This window comes from Lactuca sativa, chromosome 5, assembly GCF_002870075.4.
Source record: "Lactuca sativa cultivar Salinas chromosome 5, Lsat_Salinas_v11, whole genome shotgun sequence".
In the NCBI taxonomy this organism is placed as follows: domain Eukaryota; kingdom Viridiplantae; phylum Streptophyta; class Magnoliopsida; order Asterales; family Asteraceae; genus Lactuca; species Lactuca sativa.
The window spans coordinates 60,738,591-60,755,520 of NC_056627.2; positions in this window are offsets into that span (position 1 = coordinate 60,738,591).

Sequence of the window (16,930 nt, forward strand, 5' to 3'; positions counted from 1 at the left end):
AGGCTGTACTCATGTCTAGCCTAGTTCCCATTGAACTTTGTAGTGACTGCCAGAATCTTGAAGTGAATCTACTATCTCGATCGGAGATAATGGATATCGAAACACCATGCAGTCGCACTACTTCCCTTAAGTAAGTTCTTGTAAGCTTCTCCATTTTGTCAGTCTCCTTGATGGGTAGGAAATGCGCGGATTTGGTCAATCTGTCGACAATGACCCATATGGTATCGAGTCCACTCGTCATCTTGGGTAACTTGGTTATGAAGTCCATAGTAATCCGCTCCCATTTCCATTCTGGTATCTCTGGTTGTTGTAGTAATCCTGAAGGTTTCTGATACTCGACCTTAACCTTAGCGCAAGTAAGACATTTACTCACGAAGGTAGCAATTTCTGCTTTCATGTTAGGCCACCAGTACAATTTCTTAAGATCCAGATACATTTTATCTGAACCCGGGTGAATGGAATATCTTGAGTTGTGAGCCTCGGTCATGACTACGCTTCTGAAACCACCATGTTTCGGGGTCCAGATTCGGTCCATGAGATAGTAGGCTCCGCCACCCTTGACTTCTAGATTCTTCTCCATTCCTCGCAGGGATTCACCTCCCACATTTTCAGGTTGCAAAGCTTCCATCTGTGCCTCCTTAATTTGTGTGGATAAGTGGGAATGGATAGTCATGGTCAGAGATTTGACCCTCCGACCAGTGTATTCCTTTCGACTGAGGGCGTCAGCTACTACGTTGGCCTTGCCAAGATGAAAACGAATTTCGCATTCGTAGTCATTCAGTAGCTCAACCCATCGTCGTTGTCGCATGTTGAGTTCCTTTTGATCGAAAATGTGTTGAAGGCTCTTGTGATCGGTGAAAATAGTACTCATTGCTCCGTATAAGTAGTGCCTCCAGATCTTCAGAGCAAATACCACTGCTCCTAACTCGAGATCGTGTGTCGTATAGTTCACTTCATGTGTCTTAAGCTGTCGGGAGGCATAAGCGATAACCTTCCCTCTCTGCATAAGAACATAACCAAGTCCTTGATTTGACGCATCGCAATACACTATGAAGTCTTCTATCCCTTCAGGGAGGGATAGTATCGGTGCGGTGCACAAGGCCTGCTTTAGTGTCTGGAATGCCTTCTCTTGTTTCGCTTCCCAGTCAAAGGCCACACCTTTCTGGGTTAATGTAGTAAGGGGTTTCGCAATGCTCGAAAAGTTCTTTATGAATCTGCGATAGTAGCCAGCTAGACCTAGAAATTGACGAATTTCTGTAGGTGTCTTTGGTGCCGACCAGTTCTCGATGGCCTTAATTTTGGAGGGGTCCACGTGTATACCTTTCTTGCTAACAATGTGGCCTAAAAATTCGACTCTTCGAATCCAAAATTCGCATTTAGAGAACTTCGCATAGAGTTTCTCCGTTCGCAGTGTTTCTAGGACTTTTCGTAGGTGCTGACTATGCTCTTCCTCACTTCGAGAGTAGATAAGTATATCATCGATAAAGACGATGACGAACTGATCCAAGTAAGGGCGGCATACCCTATTCATTAGGTCCATAAATACTGCTGGTGCATTGGTTAATCCGAACGGCATCACTACAAATTCGTAGTGTCCATAACGAGTTCGAAAAGCTGTCTTTGGAATGTCCCCCTCTAGAACTCGTAATTGGTGATATCCGGATCGTAGGTCTATCTTTGAGAAGTAGTTCGCCCCTTGAAGTTGATCGAATAGGTCGTCGATACGGGGTAGAGGATAGCGGTTCTTGACAGTAAGTTTGTTCAGCTCTCTGTAGTCGATGCACATACGGAACGATCTGTCTTTCTTCTTTACAAACAAGACCGGTGCTCCCCAAGATGAGAAACTTGGTCTTATGAATCCTTTTTGAAGGAGTTCATTAAGTTGACTGGAAAGTTCCTGCATCTCTGCTGGTGCGAGATGGTAAGGCGACTTCGCTACTGGGGTAGCTCCTGGAACTAAGTCGATTCTGAACTCGACTTGGCGTTGCGGTGGTAATCCTGGCAGTTCTTCTGGAAAGATATCGGGAAAGTCGCGTACTATCGAGATGCTCTTGATGTCCTTCAGTTCTTGACTTGTATCAACGATGTGCGCTAGGAATGCTCGACAATCCTTCCGCAAGCACTTTCGAGCTTGGATGCACGAAATGATGCGAAGGTTTGTACTAGATTTGTCGCTGTAGATAACTAATGTTTCGTTGTTAGGGAGATTAAGACGGACTGCTTTCTCAAAGCACATGATGTCGGCGCGAAGAAGACTCAACCAATCCATGCCGACTATGACGTCGAAACTTTTAATTTGGACCGGCATGAGATTGATTGGGAAAGAATGGCCGTCTAAAGTTAACGTACAGCCTATGTATATGCAATTAGTGTTTTCGGTTTTTCCATTGGCCATCTCTACAGCGAACGATTTTTCTAACTTGCTAGGTTTAGGTTTAAGTAAATGAATAAAGTTTTGACTCACGAAGCTTCTCTCCGCTCCACTATCGAATAATATGCATGCATATGAATTATCGAGAAGGAATGTACCAGCAACTATAGTTGGGTCAGCTACAGCTTCGTCGTGGCCTATTGCCAAAACACGTCCCACACCTCCGGTGCCTGCTGCCTTAGGACAGTTCCTCTTGTAGTGGCCCACCTCGCCACAACCATAGCAAGCCTGCCCTACACCCGCACTGGGAACTTGAGTGATCGGCTTTGTGGGTTCCTTGCAGAAACGGGCTGTGTGTCCTTTCCTGTTGCAGTTGGCGCACTGCATCTCTCGACAAGGTCCATGGTGGTGGTAATTGCATTTGGTGCACTTTGGGAGGTTACCTATATAAGGCTTTGTTGGGTAGGTATTTGTAGGAGTTGTAGTAGGTGCAGTGGCAGCATTCACTGCAACCAGTTGGTTCGTTGTGGATTCTTGGGAAGACCCACCCTTCCCTTTATTCCACACTCTCTTTCTGCCATTGTTGTTGTTGTTGTTGTTGTTATTGTTGTAGTTGTTGCTGTTGTAATTGTTGTTGTTGTTGTTTCCTTTCTGTGGTGCTGGTGCAGAAGTGGTTGAGTTCTGATGACCTCCGTAGTCAATCAGAGATTGTGCCAGTTCCTTAGCACTTTCAAAGGTGTCAGGTTTAGAAGCTAACACGCTTGATCGCATTTGGGGCGTCAGTCCCCAGATGTACCTTTCTATTTTCTTGCTCTCGGGAGCAATCATATCTGGACAAAGGATTGCCAGCTCGCAGAATCTGTTGGTATAAGTAGCGATGTCGGTACCAACCATTCCGAGAGTCCATAGCTCGTGTTCAAGCTTTTCAATCTCTCCCCGTGGGCAGTATTCTCTCATCATCATGGCCTTCAGGCTCTCCCAGCTTATGGAGTTTGCCACGATTAGGGTAAGTACTTTAACGTGGCCATTCCACCAAGTTAAAGCCTTATCAAGAAGGGTGAAAGTTGCAAATTTGACCTTGCTGTGCTCGGGACAGGAGCAGATTTCAAAGACTGCCTCCGTCCTTTCAATCCACTGCCTCAGGGCCATCACACCACCAGTTCCATAAAACATCTGGGGCTTGGCATTAGTGCAGTCCTTATAGGTGCATTCTCGAGGTGGTCCATGACTCTCGCCATGGTTGGATAGGTGTGTGCCAGATCCCGAGCCATTAGTATTCGAGTTATTGATCTGTGACATGGCAGCTGCCACCGCTGCGGTGACTGCTGCTTGAAACATTACAGCATCAAATTGGGGTGGTGGAGGTGGTGGTACAGGTGCTTCCTCACCGTTGTTTCGCCTTGGATTCCTACGCGGAGGCATCCTTCAACTATAGGTTGAAAAGACAAGGATAAGAATTTCATAGAATAGAAAATGTATGTGTCTCATGAACTAAATCGCTATAGTTCAACAACAGATGATAGTATGAGTCTTAAAATAGAAGAATGAAAGTTATTTGTAAGACTGAAGGTACGAAACAAGTATTTGGTTTCACAAATACCATTCAAGGTTTGCACGAAATACTTAACATAGTAGTAATAGTGTCACTTATATTAATATAAAAGTTGTTACAACGATCATGAAAATTTGACCCCTATAAGGGTCTCCAATTACAAAGTTCGAGAAATTTGAAGACTTTTAGCCGAGGTCCTAAGCTATAACAAAATTTGAGTCCTTGACAAGCACTACTTGCGTCGAAGGTTGCGCTTGGATCTTGACTCCGCATCTGATTGCTTTGACTCCATTAGACGCCTATCAAAAGCGGCTTGTTGTTCCCTCAGTTCAGCGAGGGCTGCAATCATTTGCGCTTGAAATGCTTCGGTTTGAAGTTGAGCATTGTCTTGTATCTTGTCCAGCCTACGGATGTCAGAAGTGTGAACCTGCACTTCCACGTTGATATCCCAGAGTCGACTAGCTTGAACTCCAGACTGATAGGACTGATTGGCTAACTTTCCCACCATTACCGGGAGTGCTCGATCAGCCGAACCTCCGCCGCGGACATCATAGAAGTCCCGGCACATGCCGTAGGGAGGGCGTAGGTTTTGCTGTTGGCTCCAATGGTGGAGGTGACTTCCCCAGACGGGAGTCGGTCCTTGAAAGTTCCTTACGAAGACGAGAGGTTGAATGGGTGGTACCGGAGTCATCACCCACTTCTATGGGTTCCTCGTCCTCTTCGGGATCATCTTCGATCCATCCTCCGTTGCCTTGGTTGGGAAAGTATGGGTCGCCAGGGTGGTGAAATCCAGCCATTTGACTGTACGAGAAATAGGGTTATAAGAATGGAATAAAGTTGAAACATGCAAAACATGTAAGTTAAACTAGTTTAGATCGCAAATACTCCTATAGTATTTTAATTCTTGTGTTTGATTCTTGTAATGATTTGGTAAGTTTTGACTTGTTGCTTACTACGATCATTCCTCGATATACGTTGGTCCAATCTCGGGCAAATATAGTTGATCACGCTATATTTGTCCAAAATCTGATTACATATATCGAGTCTCAATCGTAGTGTCAACTTGTCTAAATACTTGTATAGTTGTATAACATGAAAATAATTTGTGGTATGCATGTAATTGTACTTAAATGAACTATCAATTTAAGTTGAACGCAAAGCTGCTTAAGCGTAAAAAAAAAAAAAAATTGTTTTGTCAGAGAGTATTAGTCCCTTAAGCATTTATAGTTTGTATATCTTATGTGGTTTGATATACTTAGTTCACTATAAACATTGCTTTGATACCAATCTGTCACACTCCCAAACCTGAACGGCGGAAACGTTCGGGGGCGGATGACTTCATGTGGTAACGTAACAAATGAATGCATAGTAAAGAAAGCAATACAACCATCATATATATAATTGAAAGTTTCCATTTGTCAAAAGTTACATGTTCAAAACTCAATTACAATATGATGTCAAAAATACGAGATTAAACTGGCGCCGCAGCATCCCTTCATCAAAAGCGTAATGAATACCTGAAATTACTGAATTCCTGGGACATACAAGTAATTTTGAAAGAGTAGATCAGCATTTAAGCTGGTGAGTTTCATAAGTATTTAAGTGACAATTTTTGAATGAAATGAAATGTTTTGTCTTTGTTTGTTTGTGTTTAGAAAATCCTATATTTTCTACTAGTATAAAAGTAGCCTTCACTCAAGACCAATGTTTGTTTCCAAAATGTATGTAACTGTAAAATAACCAATGAGTTTGAAAACCTTGTAAATCAATGCATTTTCAATACCCCTTGTGAGTTTTATAACCATACTATTGACTCAGAATGCCTATACACAACGTTCTGCAGGCGTTGGAATGTTATGACGTTTGTCACCCCAAACGGTGGACTGCAGCTAACAGTCAGGGCGCGGGTTGTCAAGCCCGTATAGATCTATACACAAACACCATGCTCCCCCTCCAAGGGATTCTGGTATATAATACAGGACTTGAAATGTGTACTCGAACGTACATGAAGTTAGTGTCTCACAAAACCGTGGTATAAAAACAGATCTACTTGTTAAAATGTTACGTTTGTTCTTGTATACGAAAGTAAACTTCTTGAAATTCATGTTTCTAGTACATAAGAGTTAGAAATTTGTTCGTAAAACTATACCTATTATAGTTTTCTAAAAGTGTGTCTTGTTTATTTAGAAATACCTAGAAAAGGAATCACTTGTTTATGAAAGCATAGATTTTTGGTGTAGAGTCTAAGATAGACAAGAATAATCTAAGAAAAGTTTAGTTTATACATGCATTACAACAAATTTATATTTCAAAAGATAGAATGCTATTTTAACATATGTTATATATATAAAAGTTCTTTAAAGGTTTATAAATCGCATGTGATTTGAATATATAACAGTATATAAAAGAGTTTCTTTATGTAACACACGATAATACTCGTGTGTTTTACTTATAATCCCCCCCCCCCCCCCCCCGTGAAAGCATATAAAAGCATTTAGAATATTTAAAAGGTAAATTTAAGGGGTATGAACTCACTTGAAAGTTTGAAGATAGCGAGATGGTAAACCGGGCAGAGTTTCGTCTCGGGAAACGGATTTTCCTCGGGATTCTCGGGAATCTCGGGAGTAAAATCGACCCTCGGGACTTGAGCAAAAAGACCAGAACTTCGGGTTTGAACGGGCATGGAAAACGAGGCAAGATTGTGAGAGAAGGAGAGAATTGAGCCCTTTTCTCGGAAGCCCTCGCATCCTATTTATAGTAAGGCTGAACCTCCTCGGTACGCGGGGCGTATGCTCGTACGCAGCGCATACGCGTACGTCATGCATGACCGAAGCCTCGACTGCCTCGGCTTCGGATGGGACGGGTTGCTGGGGAGACGGGTCGGACGGGACAGCGGGTCGAACGGGTCGGACGCTTCGGACGGGTCGGACGGGTCGGACGCCTCGGATAGGGCGACGTGGACGATCAGAGGCCAAGTCTCTCGGGTACGCAGGGCGTACAGGAGTACGCAGCGCGTACCTCGGATGAGGACGCTGACTCCTCTTCGGATAATGTCCGATTTTTGAATTAAATATATAATTTATTTAATAAACTTCAAAAATTCATATCTTCTTCATACGAACTCCGTTTTCGATGGTCTTTATATCCACGCGTAGGTGAGACTACGCTCTACAACTTTCGTTTAGACTCCGTCGGCAAATTCCGAAATTATTTTTTTTTATTATTATTTATAAACTCATCGTGTTTAAGGTATTTCTTTGAAAATTCATAACTTCTTTATTTGATGTCGGTTTTTGCCAGACTTTTTACCGCTGGAATACCATTGTCGAGACCTTCGATTCTCGTTTAGGTCATTCCGGCCAAAAGTCGCTCGATCTCCGATTCGAGTTTTTAGTTGTCTGTTGCTAAGCCGAACTTGGAAAAATCATAACTTCGCTATATGAAGTCGGATTTGGGCGTTCTTTTCACGTACGATCATGGTTCAAAGACATTTAAACATAGAAGGAAATTAAATAGAACTATTTGTACATTTATTTATGAAAGTAAATTTTATTAACTCAAAAGTGATTACAGTACTTGACCTTTTAGGTCATTACAAAGAGTTGAAATATCGGGTTGTCACACCCACACTCACATAACATGCCCCACCCAATGAAATACGGGTCCCACCCACACTCGCATAACGGTCCCCGTCCAATGAGATATGGGCCCCGCCCACACTCATAATACGGGTCACGCCAAATAAACATACATATACAAGCACATATAGGTATTACACAGACAACAAGTACATCAACATAATCAATCAATGGTCGGTCTTGGTGCCTTGGACCCGCTAAACCCGGTGAGGAAACTTACCTCGAAAAGCATAATGAAATGAATGATCCCTGGCTGTTGGTCCTACAACTCCCCAAGCTATTAATTGCCACATAAAAACTAATTAACATTTGGGATCTATATTATAACCAAAAATCTCTATTTAGGGTAAAAAGACCATTTTAACCCAACCCTAACTTGGCCCAAGAATGGAGCCCATAACCACAATCCAATGGACCCAAACGTTAAACAATCCAACAAGGCCCAAAATAAGGCCCAATTTCTAAATTATCCCAACTCCTTCACATGGGCATTAGCCCAAGGCCCAATAACATACTTGGCCCAAAAACTATCAAAATTAGATGGCCCAACTAACCCTAACTGTTGAGTCTAGGAGTTGCGTCATTGGGCTTATTTGCAAGATCTATTAATGTCACGGTCTGGGCCAGTCCAGCCGTGTTTTTGTAATTAAGGTTTAGTATATAAGATGGATGCATGCATCGTCATTATTTACGCTTCTTAATAATTATATTTTGTTTGTACTTTAACCCTAGCACACCTCTACAGTCGAAGTTCTTTATCGAGCTCCTCTGAGGTGTTGCAGTTTTAATCATTCAGCACTTGTTTGATTCATTGTGTGTTTTTGCTTTTGTTCTCTTTCTGATTTACTTTTTAAGAATCTATATGATCTTAAAAGATTTTTCAACTCATCAATTGGTATCAGAGCAGGAGACTATGTAATCCATAGGCATCTCTTCTGATGAAGAAGGTTTTAGGGTTTCTGCTATTATCGTATGTGTTTGAGCCGTCATCTTGTTAATGACGATGCTCTTAGATCACTGTATTACCCTCACTCAGTTTACTAGTCTGATTCTTGGCAGGTTATCAAATCAAATCATCATGTCACACGACGACTCTCATCCGAACCCTATCAACATATCCAACAGTATCGGATCTACAACGAGAATCCCAATCTTGTACACTCATGATTATGAAGTCTGGACGCATCACTTTGAGGACTATGTTCTTGGTTTGGAGGAAAATGGGTATTTGATCTGGGAAGCGATTACCTTGTGTCCGTTTTCTCATTCTGGAACGAGTAAAATCATCAAGACGCAAAAGGAATACAATCAACTTATGATTGATGTAGAGAAGGTTCCTCAAGATGAAAAGGACAAACTAATGAGCAACATCAAAGCTATGAGGAAGATCAGATTTGCCTTACAATCTGATACGTTTCATTTGGTTAGTACATGCACAACAGCAAAACAAATCTGGGATAGGCTTAAGGAGCTATATTCTATAGATGAAGATTTGGAGCATTCGATACAAACTCTTTTACTCTCTGAGTTCGGAGACTTCAAGCAGAAGCCAGAAGAAAAACTTATTCAGGCGTTCGATCGTTTCAATCATCTCCTCAGCAAGATGATCAAGCATGGAATCGATAGAGAATTAATCGAGCAAAAGGTCACTTTTATGAATGGCCTGAGACCTGAATGGATGGCGGTGGTTTCGACTGTAAAAGCTCATGAGCAATTCAAGACCTATTCATTGGCGAAGCTTGTGGGAATATTAAAATCACACGAAAGCGTTGTGACCAAGGAAACGAATGTGGTTTCGTGTATGGGATCTTTGTCTCTTCTCTTAAAAGGGAAGAGTACGGCTGAAGAAGAAGAAGAGTTAGATCTTTCTAAATGTGATCTGAGAAACGAATAATATGCATTGATGGTTTCTAATCCCAAGAAGTTTGCTCGCAAAAAGTTCCCTGCCTCTAAGAACTGAAACTAGCAAGGGAGATATAGTTCTGAAAAGGTGAAAGAGGAGGTTAAAATCGCTCCTCATCAAGAAGAAGTGAAGAAGGAGAGCAAGCTAGTGAGTGACTCGAGATATGTTTGTCACTTTTTTCGGGGCAAAAATCATTTTGCTAAAGATTGTGTTTTGAGGAGGCAGTCAGAAAAGAATGAGGATAAAGATGATGAAGCTTACTACTTATGTAAGCTGGAGGAGATCAAGAAGAAAAAGGCTGCTAACAATACAATGAATGCTTTAATAGTGCAGGAAAACATTGTTTATGATGAGTTCGGAGGCGTAGAAGTCTGGTCTACAGACTCCAAAGATGAAGAAGTTCGCAAGCCCACGCATGGCAGGGATTTTGTGACGAAGGAAGGTAACTCTGAGTGTGCTGGAAGATGTTTGATGGTGACTGCTGTAGTATCACAAATGAGAGGCTACATTACCGATGACGGATGTGAGGAAGCAAATGAAGGAGAAGACAGGTACTTTGCCGCCAAACTGATGGGTGAGTAAATCAACGAATGTGATCAGTTGATCAAGAAGGTATAAAACATTCTCGAATCACTAAAAATACCAGTTACAAACTATAAAAAGGAATTAAACGAATTAAAATTTAAGTTTTCTAGTTTAAGTGGTAGCGTAAAACAGAATTGCCTAGCAAATTCTGACCTAACTAATCAACTCGGCAGGGTGTCTTCCAAGAGTGAGGAGAGAAGGATGTGGATAGAGACGAAGGAAGTGGAGTTAGTTAGGACAAAAGATTAAGTTATTTATTTTCAACGTGATAATTTGAAGCTTTTGAAACAAAGAAACATTTTTTGCTTGATAGCTAAACGTTTATATACTAATATCACTCAGTTGCATTTGGATTGTGAGATCGGTAAAAAAATTCATAAAAGGATTTTGCCATTCCTGGAATTAAAGGAGGACGAAATTGATATTGATGGTTATAACTGTGAATCTATTGTTTCTTCGGATGAAATTTCAGACACCTACAAGATCGGTCTAGACAAAATCGAGTCCTTTATTAAGTCCAAAGACCACAAGGACATGCTTAAAAAACTTTTGGATGAAAACGATAAATTGAAAATCAAGACCGAAACCAAGCAAAAATTTGACTCATTGAATGCCAAGTTGAGTTCAGAAAACAAAATAAATATGGAAAACACGTCTGAATTTTATGAGGACAGTGATATGAGTGAAATATTTGTAGAGGATGAAATTGATTGTTCGTAATTTGTCAAAAGCGAAACCAAACCTACCAAAGGTCTTATATCTGAAAATTCAGTTGAGTTCGCTCGAATGTCCCAAGATAATTCCAATGTTCTGAAGCAGAAAGTTGTGGTATATCAAAAGATCCAAACTGTACCAAATCAGGTATACACCACAACAGGGGTCACTCAAAAACAGATAGCCATGCTAACAGCCATAGTAAACGAAGACAACGCAAGCGGCTGTGATAATTATTGTTGGTCTGCTCCAATTGATAATGCAGATGAGACTATCGGTTTATCAATGAGAACCTCATGGAGAGTTAAAGGCAGATATGTGGCAGAACCACTCAACAAGCCTACGAGCTTTGACATACCAAGTACAAGTGGTGTCAAAGAAATTTCAAGAAAAACCTCTTAATTGAAGAGTGAAACTCATGCTGAGAGACCGAAGTTGAAAGTAAACATTCACAAGTCTCAAAAGCAACTTGCTGACCAAAAACGCCAGCGAAACAGGAGAAATCAAAAGAATCTCAATGAAAGGAAGCAGTTTTGGCAATCCCAAAACTCCAATTATGTTCGCACAGAAAAGGCGTCCAATCTCTAGACGAAAGGAAGATCAAAGGCTAACTCTGATTCCTGCACTCACTGCCAATCTTGCAGTCAGGCGAACCGAAGAAGCAGTTTCGGTCCAAAATCGAGCAGTGACAAGAACCAAAAGACCAACTTCGGTCCCAAATCCCATCATCCTCATTCTCAACCAAAAAAATCCTAACAAGGATGTCAAGGGAAAAGAAAAGCTCGTCTCAGAAGACGAAAAGCAAACGAAGAAGACGTCTGCTAACCATAGGAAACAAGAAAACACGTTCGTTAAGAATCAAAATAAAAATCCTCAACTTGATTCAAACAAACCAAAAGATAACAAAATTAAGGTTTTCACCATCAGGAGGAAAGACGAAACCACTTTAATAAAAAGAACATATTTTGTTGATCTTTCTATAGCTATTCCATGTTCTGTAAAAGGCTCATGTGGACCCAAGCAACTTTGGGTTCCTAAATCTACTTGATTTTTGCAGGTTATCAGTGACGAGGAATTTGACGATGAATGGTACATTGATAGTGGCTACTCGTGTCACATGACAGGGAGAAGGGAAGATTTGAGGGAGTTCCAGGCTCAAAAAGACGGTGGATGTGTCAAATATGGTAATAACTCATATGGCATAATAAAAGGCCATGGAATGATCACAAACGGGGATTTTTCGATTCGAAAGGTGGAATATGTGGAAGGTTTGCAGCACAATCTCATAAGTGAATCTTAATTGGTCATGGGGACTGGCTTGAAGGTCTCATTTGATGATGATGGATCTGAGATCATTGAAAAGAAAACTAAGACGGTTTTGTTGAAGTCCCAGTGCAAAGGTGAAATGTATCCATTAAAGCTGAAACCGATACGAGGGAAGCCTTCTGTATGTCTTCTAACGAAAGCTCATTCTGATGAAAGCTGGTTGTGGCATTGACGACTTTCGCACCTTAACTTCAAAGATATCAACAAGCTAGTTCTTGGTGATCATGTGCGAGGACTGCCACTTCTAAAATTTGACAAGGAAAATTTGTGTGCTGCATGCGAAATGGGAAAGCAAAGCCGGAAGAGTCATCCCACACTTGTTAACACAAAAATCATCGAACCTCTTGAGCTTCTTCACATCGATCTTTGTGGTCCATCAGCTATAGAAAGTATCGGCAGTAGTAAATACATTCTCGTAATAGTTGATGATTTTTCACTCTTCACCTGGGTTTTCTTTCTTAAAAAGAAATCAGAGGCGACTCCTAAGCTCAAGATCTTTATAAAGAAAGTGGAGCTTCAACTGCGAAAGATGGTCAGAAATGTCCGAAGTGACAATGGGCTAGAATTAAAAAAACCAAGAGTTTAAAGAATTTCATACTGAAAATGGAGTGTCTCACAACTTCTCTGCTCCCTATACTCCACAACAAAATGGTGTGGTTAAAAGGTGAAACCGTTCGTTGTGTGATGCGGCCCGAACCATGCTCAGCTTTGCTTTTTTACCTCTGTACTTTTGGGCTGATGCAATTGCAGCTGTCTGCTATACACAGAACCGTTCCTTCCTCAATAGGTGATTTTCTATCACACCATATGAAATTCTGAATAATCGCAAGCCTAATGTTAAATTTTCCATGTCTTCGATTCTAGGTGCTTTGTCTTTAATTCTAAAGAGAACCAAAACAAGTTCAATGTGAAGGCAGACGAAGGGATCTTTCTTGGCTACTCTCTTACCTCCAAGGCATATAGGGTTCTGAAAAAAAGATCAAAAAAGATTGAAGAAACCTACTATGTAATATTTGATGAAAATTACGTGAAGAAACTTCAATCCAGCGAAAGAACAATGGAGGAGATCTTTCTACAAAAAGGTCAAGTCACGGCTCCAATATCAAATCTGTTTGAAGAGTACATACTGCTCTTTGATGAACCGGAGAAAGCCATTCTCTTTGAAACGAAAGCAGCTAATAATAAGGTTGACAACCTGAAGAAGATAATCAACGAAGTTGCACAAGCCATGGAAAGCGAACCTCAAAGCTCAAACAAACCTACTCATATAAGTTCTACATTCCAGGGGGAGCTCATCTACACCAAAGAGACCTAACTTGTTGCTCCAGGGGGAGAACTCAACTCCAACAATGACCCATGAAAGTCCAATCGAGGGGGAGAATTCTAAACCGGATGTTGAAATTGTTTCGTCATTCGAGGGGGAGAATAATAATACAAATGATGAAGACACTCAGTAAAAATTTGAAGAAGAAATAAATGTTGAGTTGGATCCTCCTTACGATCCAAATTATCCTCCACTCGTAAAATGGACACGAGATCATCCAAAAACTCAAGTTATTGGCGAATCATCTGAGGAAGTTCTGACCCGCTCTCAACTGAAAGCGAAGCAAACTGCTTTATTCTATCAAGTAGAGTTTTGTATGTTTAATTTGTTTGTTTCCAAGATTGAACCAAAGACAGTGAATACTGCACTTGATCACTCTAATTGTGTTCAGGCAATGCAAGACGAGCTAAATGAGTTCGAGCGAAATCGTGTCTGGAGACTGATTCCCATACCAAAGGATGCATTTGTGGTTGGTTTAGAATGGGTATTCCAGAACAAGATGGACAAAGATGGGAACGTGATACGCAACAAGGAAAGGATGGTGGTTAAGGGATATTCTCAGGAAGAAGGGACAGACTAGGAAGAAACCTTCGCTCCCATAGCAAGGTTAGAATCAGTTCGGATTTTTTTGGCATACACTGCTCACAAGAATTTCGAAGTTTATTAAATGGACATCAAATGTGCATTCTTGAATGGAGAACTAGAAGAGACCGTGTATGTTGATCAACCACCTAGATTTTTCAACGAGAAGTATCTTGATCATTGTTATATTCTGGACAAGGCGATCTATGGTCTAAAGCAAGCCCCGAGAGCCTGGTATGAAACACTAACTCGCTTTCTTAAAATGTCAAAATTCAAACAAGGTTCGGTTGACCCAACCTTCTTTCGCAAGAAAGAGGGTGAACATCTAATGATTGTCCAAATTTACGTCAATGACATCATCTTCGGTTGCACAAATCCTAGCATAATGGCTAAATTCCGAAAGTTGATGGAGACTAAGTTTGAGATGAGCTCAATAGGTCCGATTAAATTTTTCCTTGGACTAAACATAAGATAGGGACCCAAGGGAAAATTCATTAATTAGGAGGCTTACACAAAGACTCTACTGGTGAAGTTTGGTATGTTGGGTGATTCTAAAGTAAAAGTTCCAATGGCATTTGCAACGAAGTTAACACCATCTGTGGAGAAATCAGCTGCTGATATGACACTCTATCATCAGATGATCGGGTCTCTAATGTATCTAACAGCTAGTAGACCAGATATTATGCTCTTTGTCTGCTATTGTGCCAAGTTCCAAGCTACTCCACGCGAACCTCATATGGTGGCTGTGAAAAATATCTCCAGGTATCTGAAGCGAACCTCATCTCTCAGTCTTTGGTACCCAGTAAAAACTGGCTTCTTTGTTCAAGCATTCTCTGATGCTAATCTGGGAGGCTGTGGTCTAGACCGAAAGAGCACCACTGGCGGGTGTCAATTCCTTGATGGAAAACTCGTTAGCTGGCAATCCAAGAAACAAACATGCGTATCTCTTTCTGCGGCTGAAGTTGAATACATCGCCGCAGCATCTTGCACTTCACAGGTTATATGGATACAAAGTCAACTTAGACACTATGGCATAAACATGAAGAAAATTCCCCTCTATTGTGACTCAGAAAGTGCTATTTGGATATTTCATAACCCAGTGCAACACTCAAAAACGAAACATATAGCACTAAGATCCCACTTCATCAAGGATCATGTAGAAGATGGTAACGTTGAAATCCACTTTGTTTGATCCACTGATCAATTAGGTGACATTTTCATGAAAGACTTACTTGAAGAAAGCTTTAATAAAATACTCCAAGACTTAGGAATGATGGAAGCTGAATCAGTACCAAAACCTCGTTCGCCTCATTAAAATTAGGAAGAGAAATAGGCGAACGATCGGTCTATTTCGATTCCAGATTTTTCGGAAACCAAAATGAACCGAACGCTCGGTCCATTTCGCTTCATCACTCCAATGGTGAAGTTTCGGTTGTATATTTTTTGTACACTATGTTTGACTTTTTCAATTAATTTTATGTTTTTCTTTTCTTTTCATAAAATCTAAAAATATTTTCTTTTCTGTTTTTATTTCTTTTAAGAAAATTCATAAAATCCAAAAATATTTTATGTTCTGCTTTTATTGTTTGTTTTCAGGAAAATCAAAATACCACAAATATCACACTAAAAGGACTCATGAACAACTTCAAACGTTAATGCTGGGGCAGGTATACCTCTCTCTATCTTTGTACTAGCTAGGTGTCCCTAGAAGCATGTTGTTGCATGTTGACCGAAGCCTCAAAGACTTCAAGTGAAGCCTTAATGATTCAATATATACAAATTGATTTTTCCCAATCAGGCTGATCAAATCACTTAAGTCACGATCTACCTTACTCTTCTCATATTGAGTCAAAGAGTTAACTGCTTGGTCACTTTCGCTCAGCAGAGGTACTTTCAGTTCTTTCACCACCTCATTACTCTTCTCCATCATACTTCATTTCATGAACGTAACCCTTGAGACTCTCGGAATTTACCATTGAGGTTTACGGTTACACAACATCGGCGTTAATGATCTTAGTTTCGTTTCACCACGTGCTAAGTGAAACCCAAAATCCAACACCTACAATGAATTGACGGTGAACTAATAAACGTTCAAGTTTTCACCCAAGTATTAACGAAACAACCTTTGTGGGAAGCACCAAGAAATCTATTTTTATTTTTGAGTGATCTTAATGAAATTATCTAACACTAAGACTTTTCTACCTAAAAGATCCAGTTTATTTATGTTTTTTTGAGATTTCTACAAATATCACCAAGCCACTGAAAAATGATCAACCCTACTTGTTTTATAGGCCACATTGGTCTCACAAGTACTTCATCCATCTCTTGGTCTTTTGTTAAGATCTGTCGTTTGATTGAATCGAAAGCCACCCTAATAACCTTATTCTGAAAAGATGCCTTTTGTTGCTTCTTTATAATCATTTGATCGTATTTTGACGGGGAACCATATAGACACTTCTAAGTCTCTCTTGACTTTGAAGGAAGAGATTTGTGTCTGGGATCCACTGCTTCGTGTCTTAGTTGACATCACTTATATCCCACAAATAATTTGTTTTATTTCTTTCTTTTGGCACACTCTTGCACGAAGATCTTTATGATTTTCTACAAGTCTTGCTCATGGTACTAATGGCTATTTCTCAGTTATACAGTTTTGGTTCCATATACTATGATGGAACATTATGTTGAGAGCGAAGGCTATTTATTACGTGTGAAGCGAAAGTGTGACTCATCATCTAAACGGGAATTTGAATCGTTTCAAAATTAAAATGTCCGTGAAAGGATAAGATTCAAATAAAGGCACGTGAGAAGATCGATCGTCACCAATTGTCACGCCTACTGACACGCTTTTTGGGGGTTTACAGTTGTCAAATCACGCCCAATTAGGCATCAATTCCAAAATTACAGCCATATCGTCATCATTGAGTTTCTCTCTCAT